Below are 14,523 nucleotides of genomic sequence, written 5' to 3'. Positions count from 1 at the left end.
TGCAGCACCCCTCCCCCCCCACCCCCCCAGGCCAGTCACTTTCCCAGTTCCCCCCTCCCATTCCAGCCAGGGCAGGGCTGATACCAGGGGAAAAGCTAGCTCAGGGAGAATGGCACTTAAGCTGGGGTTTCTTTTTTCTTCTATTTTCATGAAACTTTTCTTTAACCCAACATTTTTAAAGGTCCCCCATCTGATTTCTCATGGGCATGAAGCCAGCATACCTCTGCTCTGCGACGGCAGAAAAATGCACAAAGGAATCTCTGCTTTATTCCAGGCACCCACACAGCGGCACAGCGCACATGCTCAGTCACGGAATCGAGGGAGAAAGGATGAGAAGGAGCTTGACAAACTGTAAAGTCCTAAGGAGACAGCAGTGCTTACGTTTTGCCCAAAGCAGGCTGAGGAGCCCTTGAGGTTCTTTCTGAATCATTTCTGCCTGCCAGGCCCAACCCAGGGTCCTAAAGTCCAGCCCACCCGAGAAGGCCTTCCCCCCCAACCATACCCGCGAGCCTGCCAAGTAGCCGAAATCGGGGGTGAGAGCGAGAACAAGGCCCAGAGCCTTCCCTCAAGACATGTCCAATCCAGGGCAGTCAGCTGCCGCTTCTGAAGACAGGATGAAACCCACTGGGAGGTAACAGAAGCTGAAGGTTCCAAAGTCCAGGCTTTACTCTAATGTTAACTATGAGAACGATCACCCATAATAGCCTTGGTGCTGTCATCAGGTGGCCAGCTGCTAGACAAGTGGGACAGAAAGAAACCCGGAAAAGCTTTTGTTTTCAGGGGTGGCCACGGCTCCCTGCCTCCGCATGAGCTCACGGCAGGCACCGCGAGGAAGCTTGGTGCCCGCTGGTGTGACAGATCGTATCAGAAGAAACAAAATTAGGCACAATTTCCTCCAAGACACGTATCCCTCCTCTGCATTTGCTCTCATGTTTAGACATTAATTGAACTGCCTTCACTACTAAAAATAAACTCCCAGTCAAACGCAATGAGCCAAAAACCTCAATATGAAACCACAAGAAACAGCAATAACAAAATGAGCCAATACCAGAGGTGTATTAAAAAGGCATCTGTTTCAGTGTAGAGTTCCGAGTGGGCCAGAGTGTTTTCTGTATCATGGTCACTGAATATAGGAAGCAACCTTTACACATGTACCTATAGCTAAAGACCAGCGCTGGCTCCTGTCCACAGCAGGCAGGAGCCGCTGGATGCCCGCCAGATGCCTGCTGGATGCCTCTGACCAAGGCCCAGAGGGGGTCAGCTTGGGAGTATCACACAGGAGCCAAGAGACGCTTCCACGGGAGGGCTCGAACAAGCAAGGTGGGGATCAAAGGGAAGACGACCCTGTGTGCATGTCCAAGGAGGGGCCTGGGTGACAGAGTAACTCTGAAAAGGACGGGAGCCAGACGGGTAAGCAGGTGGAAGAGTGCAGACTGGTCCGTTTTGCAGCTGAGAAAAGAGAGCTTGGAAAGCAGTAAAGCACTTGCTCAGGGTCATGGGGGAGTGGGAGGAGGGGTGGGGTAGAAGCCAGGTTACTGGCACCTCTGTTCCATGGCAGGAAGAGTGAAATGGCCCAGGCTCATGCATGGGAAAGGTACAGGTGCCCTCCTATTGGGGTGAAGCCCATGTGAGCCGATTTCTAGACAGGGATGATGCAGACGGACAGGACCCCAGTGGGAGAGCAAGGTCCTCAGGACAAAGAGAAAATGGGCCCAGCACAAGCGCTCGGTCCTGTATCAGAGCCCCATCACCGACCTGCCCTGCCCTGGACACCCTCTCACTGACCAGCCCTGCCCCAGACACCCCATCACCAACCAGCCCTGAACACCCCCATCACCGACCAGCCCTGCCCCGGACACCCCCATCACCGACCAGCCCTGCCCCAGACACCCCATCACCGACCAGCCCTGCCCCAGACACCCCCATCACCAACCAGCCCTGACCAAGATATCCCATCACCAACCAGCCCTGATCCGGACACCCCCATCATTGACCAGCCCTGCCCCAGACACCCCCATAACACAGCAACTCGGCCCCGAAGACCCCCATCACAGAGCAGCCCTGCCCGACACCCCCATCACAGAGCAGCCCTGCCTCGGCCGTGTTCAGGACTGTGCACCTCTGAACCCGGCACCCACCCCTGCTCGGCCTGCTCCCAGCAGCTGAATTCTAGGGAAATTCCTCTCCCATCGCCCCAGACAGACCTGCCAAGCCTCTTCCATTCACAGATCACAGGCCACCCCGCTCACTTTTGCAGCCATGGCATCGAGAGACAACTCTTCCAGCTTCCAGCTCCTCCGCCCCAGTGACTGGAGTCCCATCTGCCTTTACCGCCTCCCCCCGGAGCAGCTTGTCCCAGCCCTCCAGGTGCTACGGGGAGTGGTGATCGCAGACCAGGCTGCTGCAGGTCTGGTCCACTCCTGCTCCCAAAGCTGAATGCGAGCTTCAGGAGCGTGGGCTCCCGAGACAAACTCTAGGACGGGCTAGTGCCTGGGGCCTGGGCCCAGGGAGTCCTGCGGGTGCACTCGCAGCGGGAGGGCTGTCACACAGGCAGTGGGAAACTGATGAAACGCAAGCGAGTGGGAACAGGCCTGAGGCGCGGCGTTCCGCGGCGGAGAGGCTTCTTCACCGCAAGCCCGCTCAACTCCCAGCGGGCCTTACTCGCATGCGTCTCTCGAGGGTCTGAAGAGGCAGCACCCTCTTTTGGGAGCCTCCCCAAGGGGCAAGGGCCCTCTCTGGTGAGTGTGGAGTGTCCTGGGTGTGCACCAGCCCCCCCACCTTGAAGGAAGGACGGGGCCTCGTCCTCTCCATCCCCGTTGTCCCGAGGGTGCTGAACACAAGGAGCTTGGAAAGCACAGCAACGCGACGCTCTGGTCCCCGCCCTCCGCCTCCCCCGGCCGTCCTCTCACCGCTCCACGGCTCTCACCCGCCTGCCCGTCCTCGCGTCGCTTTCGAAGCTGTGGTGGGACTCGCTCTCCTTTCCACCACCTTATTTATGCTCGTCAACGTTTCCTTTAAAGCAGGGCAACTGAAGGGCGCACCGCGTCACTGGGGCGCACTGTCTCGTCACAAGGACGCGTCGTGACATCACTAGGGCTCACAGTCACTTCACAAGGAAAAGATTTCTGGATATTGGCTGCACAATAATATGAATGTACTTAACACCAATGAACTGTACACTTAAAAGTGTTATGACAGCTCTTCCTGTTTCTCCTCATGGTGCAGGATGAAGGCGAAACGGAGAACCCCCCATGCAGGGACTTCACATCTGCAAGCTCTGCCTCCACACCTGGTGGGGGAGAGGACAGGCAGACTGACCCAGGCAGCCAAGGTCCTGGAGCAGCTCACAGGCCAGACCCCTGCGTTCTCCAAAGCCAGATACCCCGTCAGATCCTTTGGCATCAGGAGAAATGAAAAGATCGCCCTCCACGGCACAGTTCATGGGCCAAGGCAGAAGAAGTCTTGGAGAAAGGTCTAAAGGAGTGAGAGTAGGAATTACATAAAAATAACTTCTCAGATACTGGCAACTTTGGTTTTGGGATCCAGAGACACACTGATCTGGGGATCAGATGTGACCCAAGCACTGGTATCTACGGCCTTCTAAGTGGTGCTGGATAGGCCAGGTTTCAGCACTGCAGACAAGAAATGCAGAACAGGCTGCACTGGGGCCAAACACAGAATCAGCAAAGAGGAGGCCATGCGCTAGTTCCAGCAGAAGTATGGTGGGATCATCCTTCCTGGCAAATAAATTCCTGTTTCTATCCAAAAGGCCAATAAAATATTTTCAGTGAAATGTAAAAAAAAAAAAATACAATTGACCTCATTCGTTGCTCTAAATCTTTGAAAACATTCTTCTTTTGGTTCTCTCTGTAGCTCTCTCTTCCCCTCTCTATTGCCTCCTTTTCAACGCCTCACCCATTTGTTCTTACAACATGCACAATGGGAGGCCCGACCCTGGGGTGCCAGGACCTATGAGGCAGTCCTTGCTGGAACCAGCTCGCCAGCGGCTGGGGATGCGGGCAGGGGAGGGGAAAGCACCCACGTGAAGTAGTGGAGGTGGGCCAGCATCGCGGCTGCAGCCAGACGGGGGAGTCACCAGCTCCGTCCTGGGCAAGGGTCTGCTTGTCACCCTCAAGGTGATTCACAAGTTTCCTGAAGCAGATCTGGCAGCAGGTGAGAGGCAGAGAGAACAGCAGACCAAGGACTTCAAAAGAGCCTGCTGCATGGAAGGATCTCTAAAACGTATAATGAATTTTTTTAAAACTAAAAAAACAAACAAAACAAAAACCTCGTTTTGGAGCCTTTCTTCCCCCCTGCTGCCTGGCATGCTAAGCTCTTTATCTCCACTGTCCCCACGACACCCTCCTGAGCTGGCGCTAGTACAATACCTATTTTTAAAATGAGGAAACCGAGGCTTGGAGACGCTGAGTGACTGGGCCAAGGGGAGGCAAGAAGCAAAACCAGGGGAAGCTGGGTCTGCCAGGAGTCCTGTGTTCACTTCACACCCTTCATCCCAAGGACGGAGGAACTGATCACCTTCTAGATGGTCCTGAAGGCATTTGGACCTAATCACTAACCCCCACCACACCTTCCTGCCCACTCCTCGGTATGGTCCCCACATGTCACAGCAGGACAGCTAGAGCACCCTCCTCCACCAGGAGGAAAGGGGTGGGGCGCCACCTCGGACATGGTGGCAGGGACAGGAGAGTCCCTGAGGCACATGGTCCAGGCGACCCAAGAGCCAGGCCTGTGTGTCAGGAGGAGGTGACAGAAAGCCGACTTCCCAGCACTGTGGAGCGGCACTCCAGGCCGAGGAGTCAAGAACCACAACTCACGTTGTGATGCAAGACATCACCAACTCCAAAAGCCATCCTTGGTCCCTTAAGTCTCAAGAGGAGAATTCCCTTACCTCCATTCTCCAAATCTCAAGATACTGCAGCTGCTGTTCAGGGAAGGCCTGTGCTCAGGTCCCTCTGGAGTGTTGAATGGATAGGTGTGTTCTCAGATCAAAGGCACCTAAATCCCAGGCATAACAGGATTCTGCAAATATATAAGAAAAGGGCAAGGAATAATTAGTATCAATGCCCACATGAGATATTTCACTCATTTAAAAATTAAGTACCGCCCGACCGGGCGTGGCTCAGCGGTTGAGCATCAATCCAGGATCCAGGAGATGGCGGTTCGATTCCCGGTCAGGGCACATGCCTGGGTTGCAGGCTTGATCCCTGGTCGAGGGCGTGCAGGAGGCAGCCGATCAATGACTCTCTCATCACTGATGTCTCTCTCTCTCTCTCTCTCTCCCTCTCCCTTCCTCTCTCTGAAACCAATATATATTTTTTAAATAAATAAATAATAAGTATCTATTTACTATGTGCTAAATGAGAAGCAGCGGAGAGCAGACATTTATTGAGCAACTATGAGGTGTCAAGTACAGTGATATTTAAACACATGAAGCCATTTAATCCTATGAGATGGGTTTTGATGGCTCCATATGTCAGAAATCGAGTGAGAGGCCAGGCCAGCACTGAGTCAGGTCTCCTGACTCCCAAGCCCTCACCCATCCATCCTGTTCCCCTTCTCCACTAAAGCTTGCGTTCATCTGATTCCTGGAATTCTGGCTAGAGGGAGATCAGAAACACACCTAATGGCATTCTGCAGACAGTGGGGATTATGTAAACCCTGGAAGCTGTATCACATTAACTTTGTTGTAACCTTATCTGGGCTCCACAGTCATCTGGTAACATGCGATCAATGGACATCATGAATTACTCAGGGAACAAAGAAATATGTAGCCTCACCAAGGCTTCTTATCCTAACTGATAATCAAAACAGTTACATGAAGTGGCCAAAAGGGGAGAGACAGGGTCGGGAATGGGGTGAGGGGGCCCCCCTGGTCCTACCAGCTCTGGGAGGACAATCGAAGATACCCTGGAGCAGGACCAAATGCTCAGCAAGTGAGCTCAGACAGGGTCCTTCTCCTTCAAGGGATGGTGTGTGGCACCCTCAGAAAACCACACAATTGCATCCAATGGAGTGACCCTTCCAGACCTCTGTCCTGCCCCCCAAACTCCATAGCACCTTGAATTCCAAATCCTCAAGAAGATGGGACTCAGTAAACACAGACTCAGAATAAAGATTGACAGGTTCTGAAGGGGAATTTGCTCTCAGTTCTGGAAACAGCCAGAGAAATGTCCTTGCCTCAAGGACAGAGGCCAGGTGGCCTGAATTCCCCGTCATCAATTCCCTCTCTCTTCCAGAAAAATTTGGCCATCATTTGCTCCTCTGCAGCCCTCTGGTTGTCACATTCCTCCCTTGGATGTGTTAGTGTCACGGGGGACCTACGACACCTCCCCCCTTCAAGCCTTGGTTCTTTCCATCCATTGCTCAGAGTACCAGTTCCCAGCAGGAGACACGGATTCCCCCTCAATGAGAGAAATCCCCCGGGCTGACAGTGTGCTCAGGAAGAGGCCCTCCTCAGCACATCCACGCTCCCACGTGGGCAGGCTCCCACGCTCCTCAGGTATTTTGCCCCAAAAGAAAAGGCGCTTTTTCCTTATTGTCCAAATACATTGGCTTCATTACCCCAAAGAGCAGCAGCCCAGCTTCCCAGCTGACTACAGGCTCTTTGTCAAGCTGCCTGGGTTGGCATCTCAGTTCTACTGAACTGGGGCCTAAGCAAGCTACTCTCTGAGCCTCAGTTTCTCATCAAGGTTTGTTCTTAAAGTAAGAACTTTTGCAGAGCTGAGCGAGTGGCCTGGCAAAGGGCGAACACGCACACCACTCAAGCAAGCGTGGGGCCTTACTTCTAAGTCTCCTCCCAATACGGAGGGAAAAGGTCTCCCCTCGCCTGTCTCCCCACAGTCAGCATCGTGGCTCAGTACCCGGGGTGCAGGGAGCAAGCAAAGCCAATGAGAATGGAGCTAAAGCCTGGGCTTGAGCCCAAGGGCCTCAGCTCCAGGCCTGGCATGACCCTCCCTTCTCAGTTTATGCACCTGCAAGGCGGAGCCGACTGTAACCCTCACCATCTCCCAGGCATGCCGCACGAGATCCTGTGTGCAAGGTGTGTTCTAGAAACTGTAAGGACTAGAGAAATGTAATGAACTCTAACAACAGCACTCCGTGCAGGACACTTTGCTGAGGGATATCCTCCCGGAATCTCACTGAGCACCCACAGTGACCCCAGGAGGGCAGGTCAAAGTACAACCCTCATGCCCATTTTACAGATGTGGAAACGAAAGTTCAGAGAGGCTGAGGAGGCTGCCTGACATCAACAAATATGTAGCTGAATCGTTGGTTTACAAGCCCACCCCCTCCTCCTCGTAAGGGGGGCAGCAACAACCCAGAAAGTCAACTCGTGCCGAAAAAGAGCCTCCTTCCAAGGCAGCCAAATTGATTAATGTTTTTAATTAATGTTTTAAACCACGGAGCAATGTTCCGTGGTAATTAGGGAACTAGAATTTCTATGTTCCTCCCAGGAGCGGGCCCACCACAGGCTCGCTGCCAGAGCAGGGGGAGGTGGTCCAGGGCCGGCCAAGGTGGTCAGAATGGAAAGGTCGCAGCCCCACCTCAATGCACCGAGCCTGGCAGGCAGCAGGGTCACTTCCCACACATAGAGACAAGTCAGGGAAAAAGGACACTGGCCCAGCACAGTGACAGGACTAGCTGGGCCACTGATCCTCAGGATCCATCCAGCCCAGCAGGAGAGGGAGCAGGGTAGGGGCAGACACAGCACATATCCAGGCCTGAGCCTGAGGGTGAGGAGGCCCCTGCTCCCTGGCCATCCTGTCCCAAGGACAGGATGTCACCTGCTCTGTGGTTGACAGACATACCCTGCACTTGCATCTGAACCAGGGAACCACGGGCTTTCTCAGACCAGTAATATCTTCTTTTCTCCAATGAGAAGGTGAGGCGCAGAGTGTGACACACAGGTCTGACTCATTAGTCACCAGCGCTGCTGCGAGCAAGTCTGCGTCATCCCCAGGGCAGCGCCTTGAATGCCGCCTGAACACTGCCTAAGCAAGGGCGCCCATCGGCACTGCCAGCAGCTAGGGCCAGCCACTTCATGGGCAGGAGCCCCGGGCTGCTCAGCAGAAGAGACTGAGCCAGCCATCAAATGAACGACTGCGCAGGGACTCTTGGCCTGGAAATCATCACAATGCCATCTGTTTGCCACAGAGACCACGGAGGTGGACAGAGGCACCTACAGGAGCAGAGAGCAGGCTGGTCCCCTCTCCTGATAAGGAAGACCCTGAGAGCAGCCCTGGCCTTGGGACATGCTCACTCCCCCTAGAGAGGGCTTCAGAAAAGAACATAAACACTGGAGGGTCGGCAAAGCCTGGCTCACGTGCTGCCCCGACTATGAGGCCCAGCAGGCCTAAGTGCACAAGCCACATGTGCCGACTAAGGACACAAGCTGCCCGGGGCAGAGCTAGGCCCATCAGTTAGCAGCTGTGCAGCCTGGACAGTTTACTGTACCTCTCTGATCCCCATCTGTACATCAGGGCTGCTCAGAGCAGTCACTTTCAAGGATGGGGTGAAGGTGCACTGTCGTGCATGCAAAATGCTTAGCACAACGCCTAGATCACAGAGAGTGCTTGATTAATATGTGTTATTCTCAGGGTCTCACTGCTATCATTACTCCTACTGTGGGGCAGGCAGGTTAGATAATCCTGGGTCTGAATCCCAGCTCTGCCATTTCCTGGGAATGCGACCACAGACCAATTGCTTGACCTCCTTTTGCCTCAGTTTGCTCATGTACAAGATGTGGGTGTGACCACCAGCCATACTGGACCACCCAGGATTACAGGACACATAGTAAAACAAGTAGTACAACATGCACTTTCCAGACAGAGAACCCATCCCAAAGTGAGGGACGTTCCACAGAGCAACAGGCCCGGACTCTTCAAAAATGTCACGGTCAGGAACAGCTGAGGAACTGTTCCAGGATAGGGAGACATGGCCACTGAGGGCAATGGTGAACTGGAATCAGGAAAATCCAAGAGGCAATTTCTAGGACAACTGGTGAAACTGTGTGTGGCCAGTGGATTAGATAATACAGTTGTAGCAATGCTCGGTTCCCTGAGCTTGAATATATTTAGGGATAAAAGGGCATGTCTGCAACTTACTCTGAAATGGTTCCCAAAAAATGGCATGTGCGTGTGTGCACGTTTACAATTGTGTGCACGTTTACAATTGTGTGCGAGTATGTGTACATGTGTGTGCCTATGTGCGTTGTGTGTGCATGTGTTAAGTGTATGCATGTGTGTTATGTGTGTGTGTGAAGGGGGTCAGGTGGCAGTGAGTTAACATCTGAAGAATCTGAGTGCACAGCAGTTCTTTGTAATATCTTTGTAATTGTTTCTGCCAGTTTGAAACCCTATCCAGATACCAGATGACCCCGAGCTGAGGAGCGGGACAGGAGTAACAGACCTAAAGGGCTGAGTATCCACCACCCACACACGCCAAAACACAAGCCTTTCCTCGCAAAAGCCATGCTTCCTTATGCAAAATGTGTGATTTATTGTGTAGACAACTACAAAGGATAAAACTGAAATTTAATTTGAACCACCACCCCTCCCGCCAAGAAAAAGATAGACAAACGGATGGCTCCCTCTATTCTGCACCCCAGAGCCAGGCGTGGAGGGCCCACACCCTTGCCAGCCATCAAGCAGCACACCAGGGAGGCCCGTGGAGGGGGGCAGGGGCTGCAGAATAAAGGCAGCCACAGCGGGCTTTCCCGCGTGCCAGGCAGCGTTGGGAGAGCTGCCCGCACCCATCGCCAGGCACCTGATCCTCCCAAGAATCCTTAAGGTAGATGCTGTTGTTATTCCCATTTCACGCTGCAGGAAACTGAGGCTAGAGGGAGGCGCTTGCCTGGCTTTTCATCTACAAGGTGGGTGATCTGGAATTCGATCACAGGGATTCCCACAGGCAAAAGGGAGGCAGGCGCTTTGAGCCCACAAAGCAGCCCTTCCCCTGGTGCTGGGGCCCCAAGCCCAGTAATGCTGAGGTCTCAATGCAGCAGGAAGCTGCAGGATGCTGAGACCCCGGCTCCCTGCCATGTCCCCCCACCAGTGCCAGCCCAGCACTGTCCACGGAAGCTGCTCAACACTGTTTACAGGTGAACTCACAGACATGTATCTTCTTTTCCAAGGAGTTCAACAGAAAGTATTTGGGGGACCCAACAAACGGAAGACATCGGTGTCTTTGGGGTGGAGATACAGAGGTCTGGGGACGGACAGTGTCACCCATCACACTGGAGGGTGCTGGATGTGATACTACGAGTGGCCAAAGCAGCTGTTACAGCGATGCAGGAAAACCGCCTAACCTACAGGCGCGCCTCATTCTCCTGTGCTTCGCACATACTGTGCGTCTCCACACTCAAGGTCAGTCCCTCCACCAGCAAAAAGAAGGCTCAGATGATAGTTTTTAGCAATAAGGCATTTTTAATTAAGGTATGCACATTGTTTTTTAAGACATAATGCTATTGCACACTTAATAGACCACTGTAGAGAGTAAACATAACTTTTCTATGCACAGGGGGAACCCAAAAATCTATATGATTGCTTTACTGTGATTCTTGCTTTGTCGCAGTGGCCTGGAGCTGAACAGGCACTGTCTCTGCGATGTGCCTGTAATCCTACCTAATGCAGCTCTCCAACACCAATGTGTGCAGGAACTGGGTGTGCTCTCATCCCCACGACAACACAGGAGGCTGGTGGGCACTCTTCCCATTCCCATTGCACAGCTCAAGAAACGAAGGCACGAGACAGTTAGGAAAGTGCCCATGCTCTCTGCAGAGGGCAGAAGTCTAGCTCCAGAAGCTGGGCTCCTAAACCCCACACTTCCCCCAGGAGGGAGAGTGAGGACCCACTACTGTCCCATGAAGCAAGGATCTGGAGTCAGAGATTCCTGGGCTCGCAGCCAAGCTCCTCCTAAAAGCTGCACGCATGAATTAGACAGCATTCAGCGGCAGCAGCTGTGAGTGGACTGAAGGAGTACCACATATGAACATGCTCTGTAAACTGTGAAGTGCGCTGCAAATCCATCGAAACAGAGGGTGCAGTGGCCGCTGGGGGAGGAGGGTGGCTCCTGGAGAGGCCCCCCTACCAGGCGGCTTCCCCTGAAGCATGGAAGCCTTTCACTGACACCTCAAACTTTCCTTTCTGTAGCTGCACTTACATTCAACTTTCCCTCACAAACATCCTCCCACCTCCCCTTCTACCCCGGGGGTGTTACAGTATTAAACCAACCCCAAAAACCCCTCTTCCTGCCAGTACAAGTCCTGTCACTTAGAACATCAAAGCCACTGCTTTCGGTAAAAGCTTCTTGCATCTAAAAACAAACTCGCCACATGCCAGTCTGTGCAGCACCATGTGGTGACCTCAGGGGAGGTGAGTGGGCCGGGTGAAGCAGTGACCTATACGGACAAACACTCTGCAGGGAGTCAAACACCGGGCCCCTCTGTCCAAGTCCAGATCACAGGATGACCTTACAATTCCCTTCCCCACTCCACTCGGGCTTCATGCAAAGGAGGGGGGTGAGACCGGGGATCTAGAAATCTCAGATTCCATCTCCTCTCTGCTCTGTCTCTACTTCCTGAGCTGCAATGACAGTTTATTACATATGGGGGGAAACACCAAGTGGTTGCTTAGACCCTGGGCTGTAGTTTTTGGTGACTCAGAGAGGAGAAAATGTATATTTTTCACTCAGCTCAAAAGAGTGGTGTCTCCATTCTCCAATTACTTAAATGATGTAACGTCACTGGGCCAATGGGACGCTGGGGAAGTTCCAGGCTACTGGGAGTTCAAACGTCAGTGAACATAAGTGAAGCAGGGAATTTCCCATGGCGGACAGGTGCACCAACAGGTGGGCTGGATGGAGATTCCCCACCCCAAGAAAAACATCCCTTACCCATTCACTCTCCATCTCAGTAAGTCGTCGTCCAGAGAGCCAAGGAAGCACCATGTCCAACACTGGCTCAGGGTCAACCACCCAGGAAGTCACACCTCCAGAATGAAGTTACCTCTTCCAGGAAGCCAGTGTTGAACCACCACCCACCCCAGACCTCCCTAGTGATAGAAGCTCAAAAAAAATCATTGCTAAAATAGGAAATATTTGCTGAATGAATTAATCATGCTGTTTCCATAAAGCTTAGGTAATTCGTTCTTCAAAATAGGGGGTGCCTACTGTACGCTAGGTGCTAGGGATAAAATGGTGACCAAAGCCGACATCCAGCCAGCCGTCATCCAGGGCAGTGGCTGACAGTGCCAGCGGATGGCAGATGATGACCTTCAAGACAATCGCCTTGCTCAAGAGAACGCATCCTTCCAGGGGAGCTTACATACAATGATGGACCAACCCTCGTCTCAGTTGTGGACAATTCTGAAGGGCTCCAGGGCTCCCATGGGGTTGGCTAAGGCCTTTGTTGAGACATGGTCACAGCTCGACTTTTCCCTCTGCCCAGTCCTGATTTCTTCCTCTCAGTTTCAGAGACATTGATCCCAAAGGCATCCATCAATAAACATCCTGCCCGCTAATCTAAATCTCAGCATCTGCTTCCCAGGGACCCAATCTGCATCAAGAAGGTTCTCAGGAGCGACGTTCAGGCCCGGTGCCACCAGGATGAAGGACCCAGGACCTAAGCGGCAAACAGACCATTTCTAGATGGGAACAACTCCCTCAGAGCACTCTCCTGACAATGAGGCCATCAGAAGTGGTAGGGATGGGTGACAATTCAAAAAGCAACCACTAGGCCAGGACTCCCAATGACAGATCAGAGGCACAAGTCACAGGGAGGCAGTAATGCTCAGAATTTCAGCAGATGGGCTCTGCTGCTGAGCACCCTGGGCTGGATTGGAGGCTCCACCACTTCCTTCCTGCGTGACCTGGGTTAGGTAAAGCTATCTCCCTGAGAGCCTGGAGGAGCTGAGCAGCACCTAAGCAAAGCACCGGACACACAGCTAGTGCTCATAAGCGATGCTGGTGTTGTTTAATCATATGTCCCAGGTCTAAGACTACCCATGGATACCCTTTCCCACTGCTCAACAGTCTCCTGTGAGGCCGCCCCGGGCACTCGATGGAGTTGGGGTGGGGGCAATGGGAGGCCCATAACCTCATTTTAACCCAAATAGCTCTCTTTGAACAGTTATCTGTATGAGGCCTGCACATAGATTTCAGTTATGCCCAAGGGGTTTGAGGGCTTTGAGAAAGTAAGATAACGTCAAACATCTGTGCTCTAATTATAAGAAAAAAATGAAGCCTCCAGAAACCAAGGGGTTCATCTCACACAGTGGGTCATCGGGGCGAGGAAGATGCAGAGAGACCCTAGTTCACACAGAGGCCATCAGTTCCAAGGCTGCAGTTGCTGGGTACCTACTCTGCGGTCTAATGCTCAAGGGCATGAGACTCCCACCCTGTGAGCATGCAGGAGATGACCCTAGTTCCTCGGCACCCCAAGTGGAAGTCCACAAGTCCTTGCCTTCAAAGCTTGGTTCAAAGAACAAAAAGGATGTCAAGTGGAGAAGCAATCTAGGCATGACCCCCTCCACTTCCCAGCGAGGGACAGTCTACCCTGGACAACTTCCCAGAGCTGGGCTGGGGCTGAATGAGGGGCCGTTGAGGCATGAAAGGGATTCAGTCCACAAACATCAGGAACAAGAGAGGTAAGGAACTAAGGAGGAGAAACCAGTCCCTTCCTTGTCATGAAATCTCAGCTCCCGGATACTCTGACAGGTCTTGTCCAAAGTTACACATGGGTCTCCATCTGCCCATAGTACAGACCCATCTAAGCGGTTAGTTGACTTCTCACTGGGTAGAGAGGATAGAAGAAGAATGAGACTTCTCACAAGTGAAAATACTCTCGAGTGATCACAGGTCAACTGTCAACTCAAGAATCAGCAAAAAGGAAGGAAACCCTAACATCATAGCACAGATCAATCCTACAGAAATCGCTTGTAACAGCCAGTCACCTCCAGCCTCCTCAGTGCCAGGCACTGGTGGGCTTTCTGTGTGATCACTAATCCTGAAAGACAGCTATACTGTCCCCAAGTGACAGATGGGTAAAATGAGGCTCAGCGAGTCCCCAAGACACAGCCAGATTTGAGTGCCCGCTGTGCGCAGCGTCCAGTGTGAATACAAGAAGACCTGCACAGCAAAGGCCTTTGCCTATGTCCCTCCTGTTTCCCCCACACATGCACTCTTCTATTTCTAAGGGCATCAGTGTGACTGAGGTAAATTTTACTCAATAAGCAAGACATAGATTGTCCAGAATGGGGGGGTGGAGGGAGGGTGGAAGCAACATCACTGCCACCATCAGAAAGTCCATACAGGGGAATCCTGTTCCAGACAAGGATGGGAAGACTGACCTCCCAAGATTTCTTTTAATGTAAGATTCTCTAAGTCTAAAGCGAAATTCCAATTATCCCCCCTGAGCTGAAATGAAGACGTTTCTACATATCCTAAGGTGTTAGCCTCAGTCTTCCTTAGGGACAGGCTCTTTATATCCATCCTGGCCTCTCCCCA

General features: G+C 52.7%; 1 long non-coding RNA gene and 1 pseudogene across 9 annotated transcripts in view; one reads left to right on the top strand and one right to left on the bottom strand.

The window, feature by feature from the left end:
- Positions 1-14,523, bottom strand: part of LOC107539542 (uncharacterized) — a 301,088-nt gene that overhangs the window by 174,270 nt on the left and 112,295 nt on the right. For all 9 annotated transcript variants that reach the window (XR_015715799.1, XR_015715801.1, XR_015715798.1 and 6 more), the window contains exon 3: positions 4,910-5,040. This is a non-coding gene — a long non-coding RNA (uncharacterized LOC107539542). The remainder of the gene's footprint in view (positions 1-4,909; positions 5,041-14,523) is intronic.
- LOC107539541 (large ribosomal subunit protein uL5 pseudogene) lies at positions 3,217-3,801 on the top strand (annotated as a pseudogene).

The sequence above is a fragment of the Miniopterus natalensis genome, chromosome 16, assembly GCF_054644295.1.
Source record: "Miniopterus natalensis isolate mMinNat1 chromosome 16, mMinNat1.hap1, whole genome shotgun sequence".
Classification (NCBI taxonomy): Eukaryota; Metazoa; Chordata; class Mammalia; order Chiroptera; family Miniopteridae; genus Miniopterus; species Miniopterus natalensis.
Note: the sequence above shows the minus strand (reverse complement) of the source record. Positions and strands in the feature narration are given on the sequence as shown.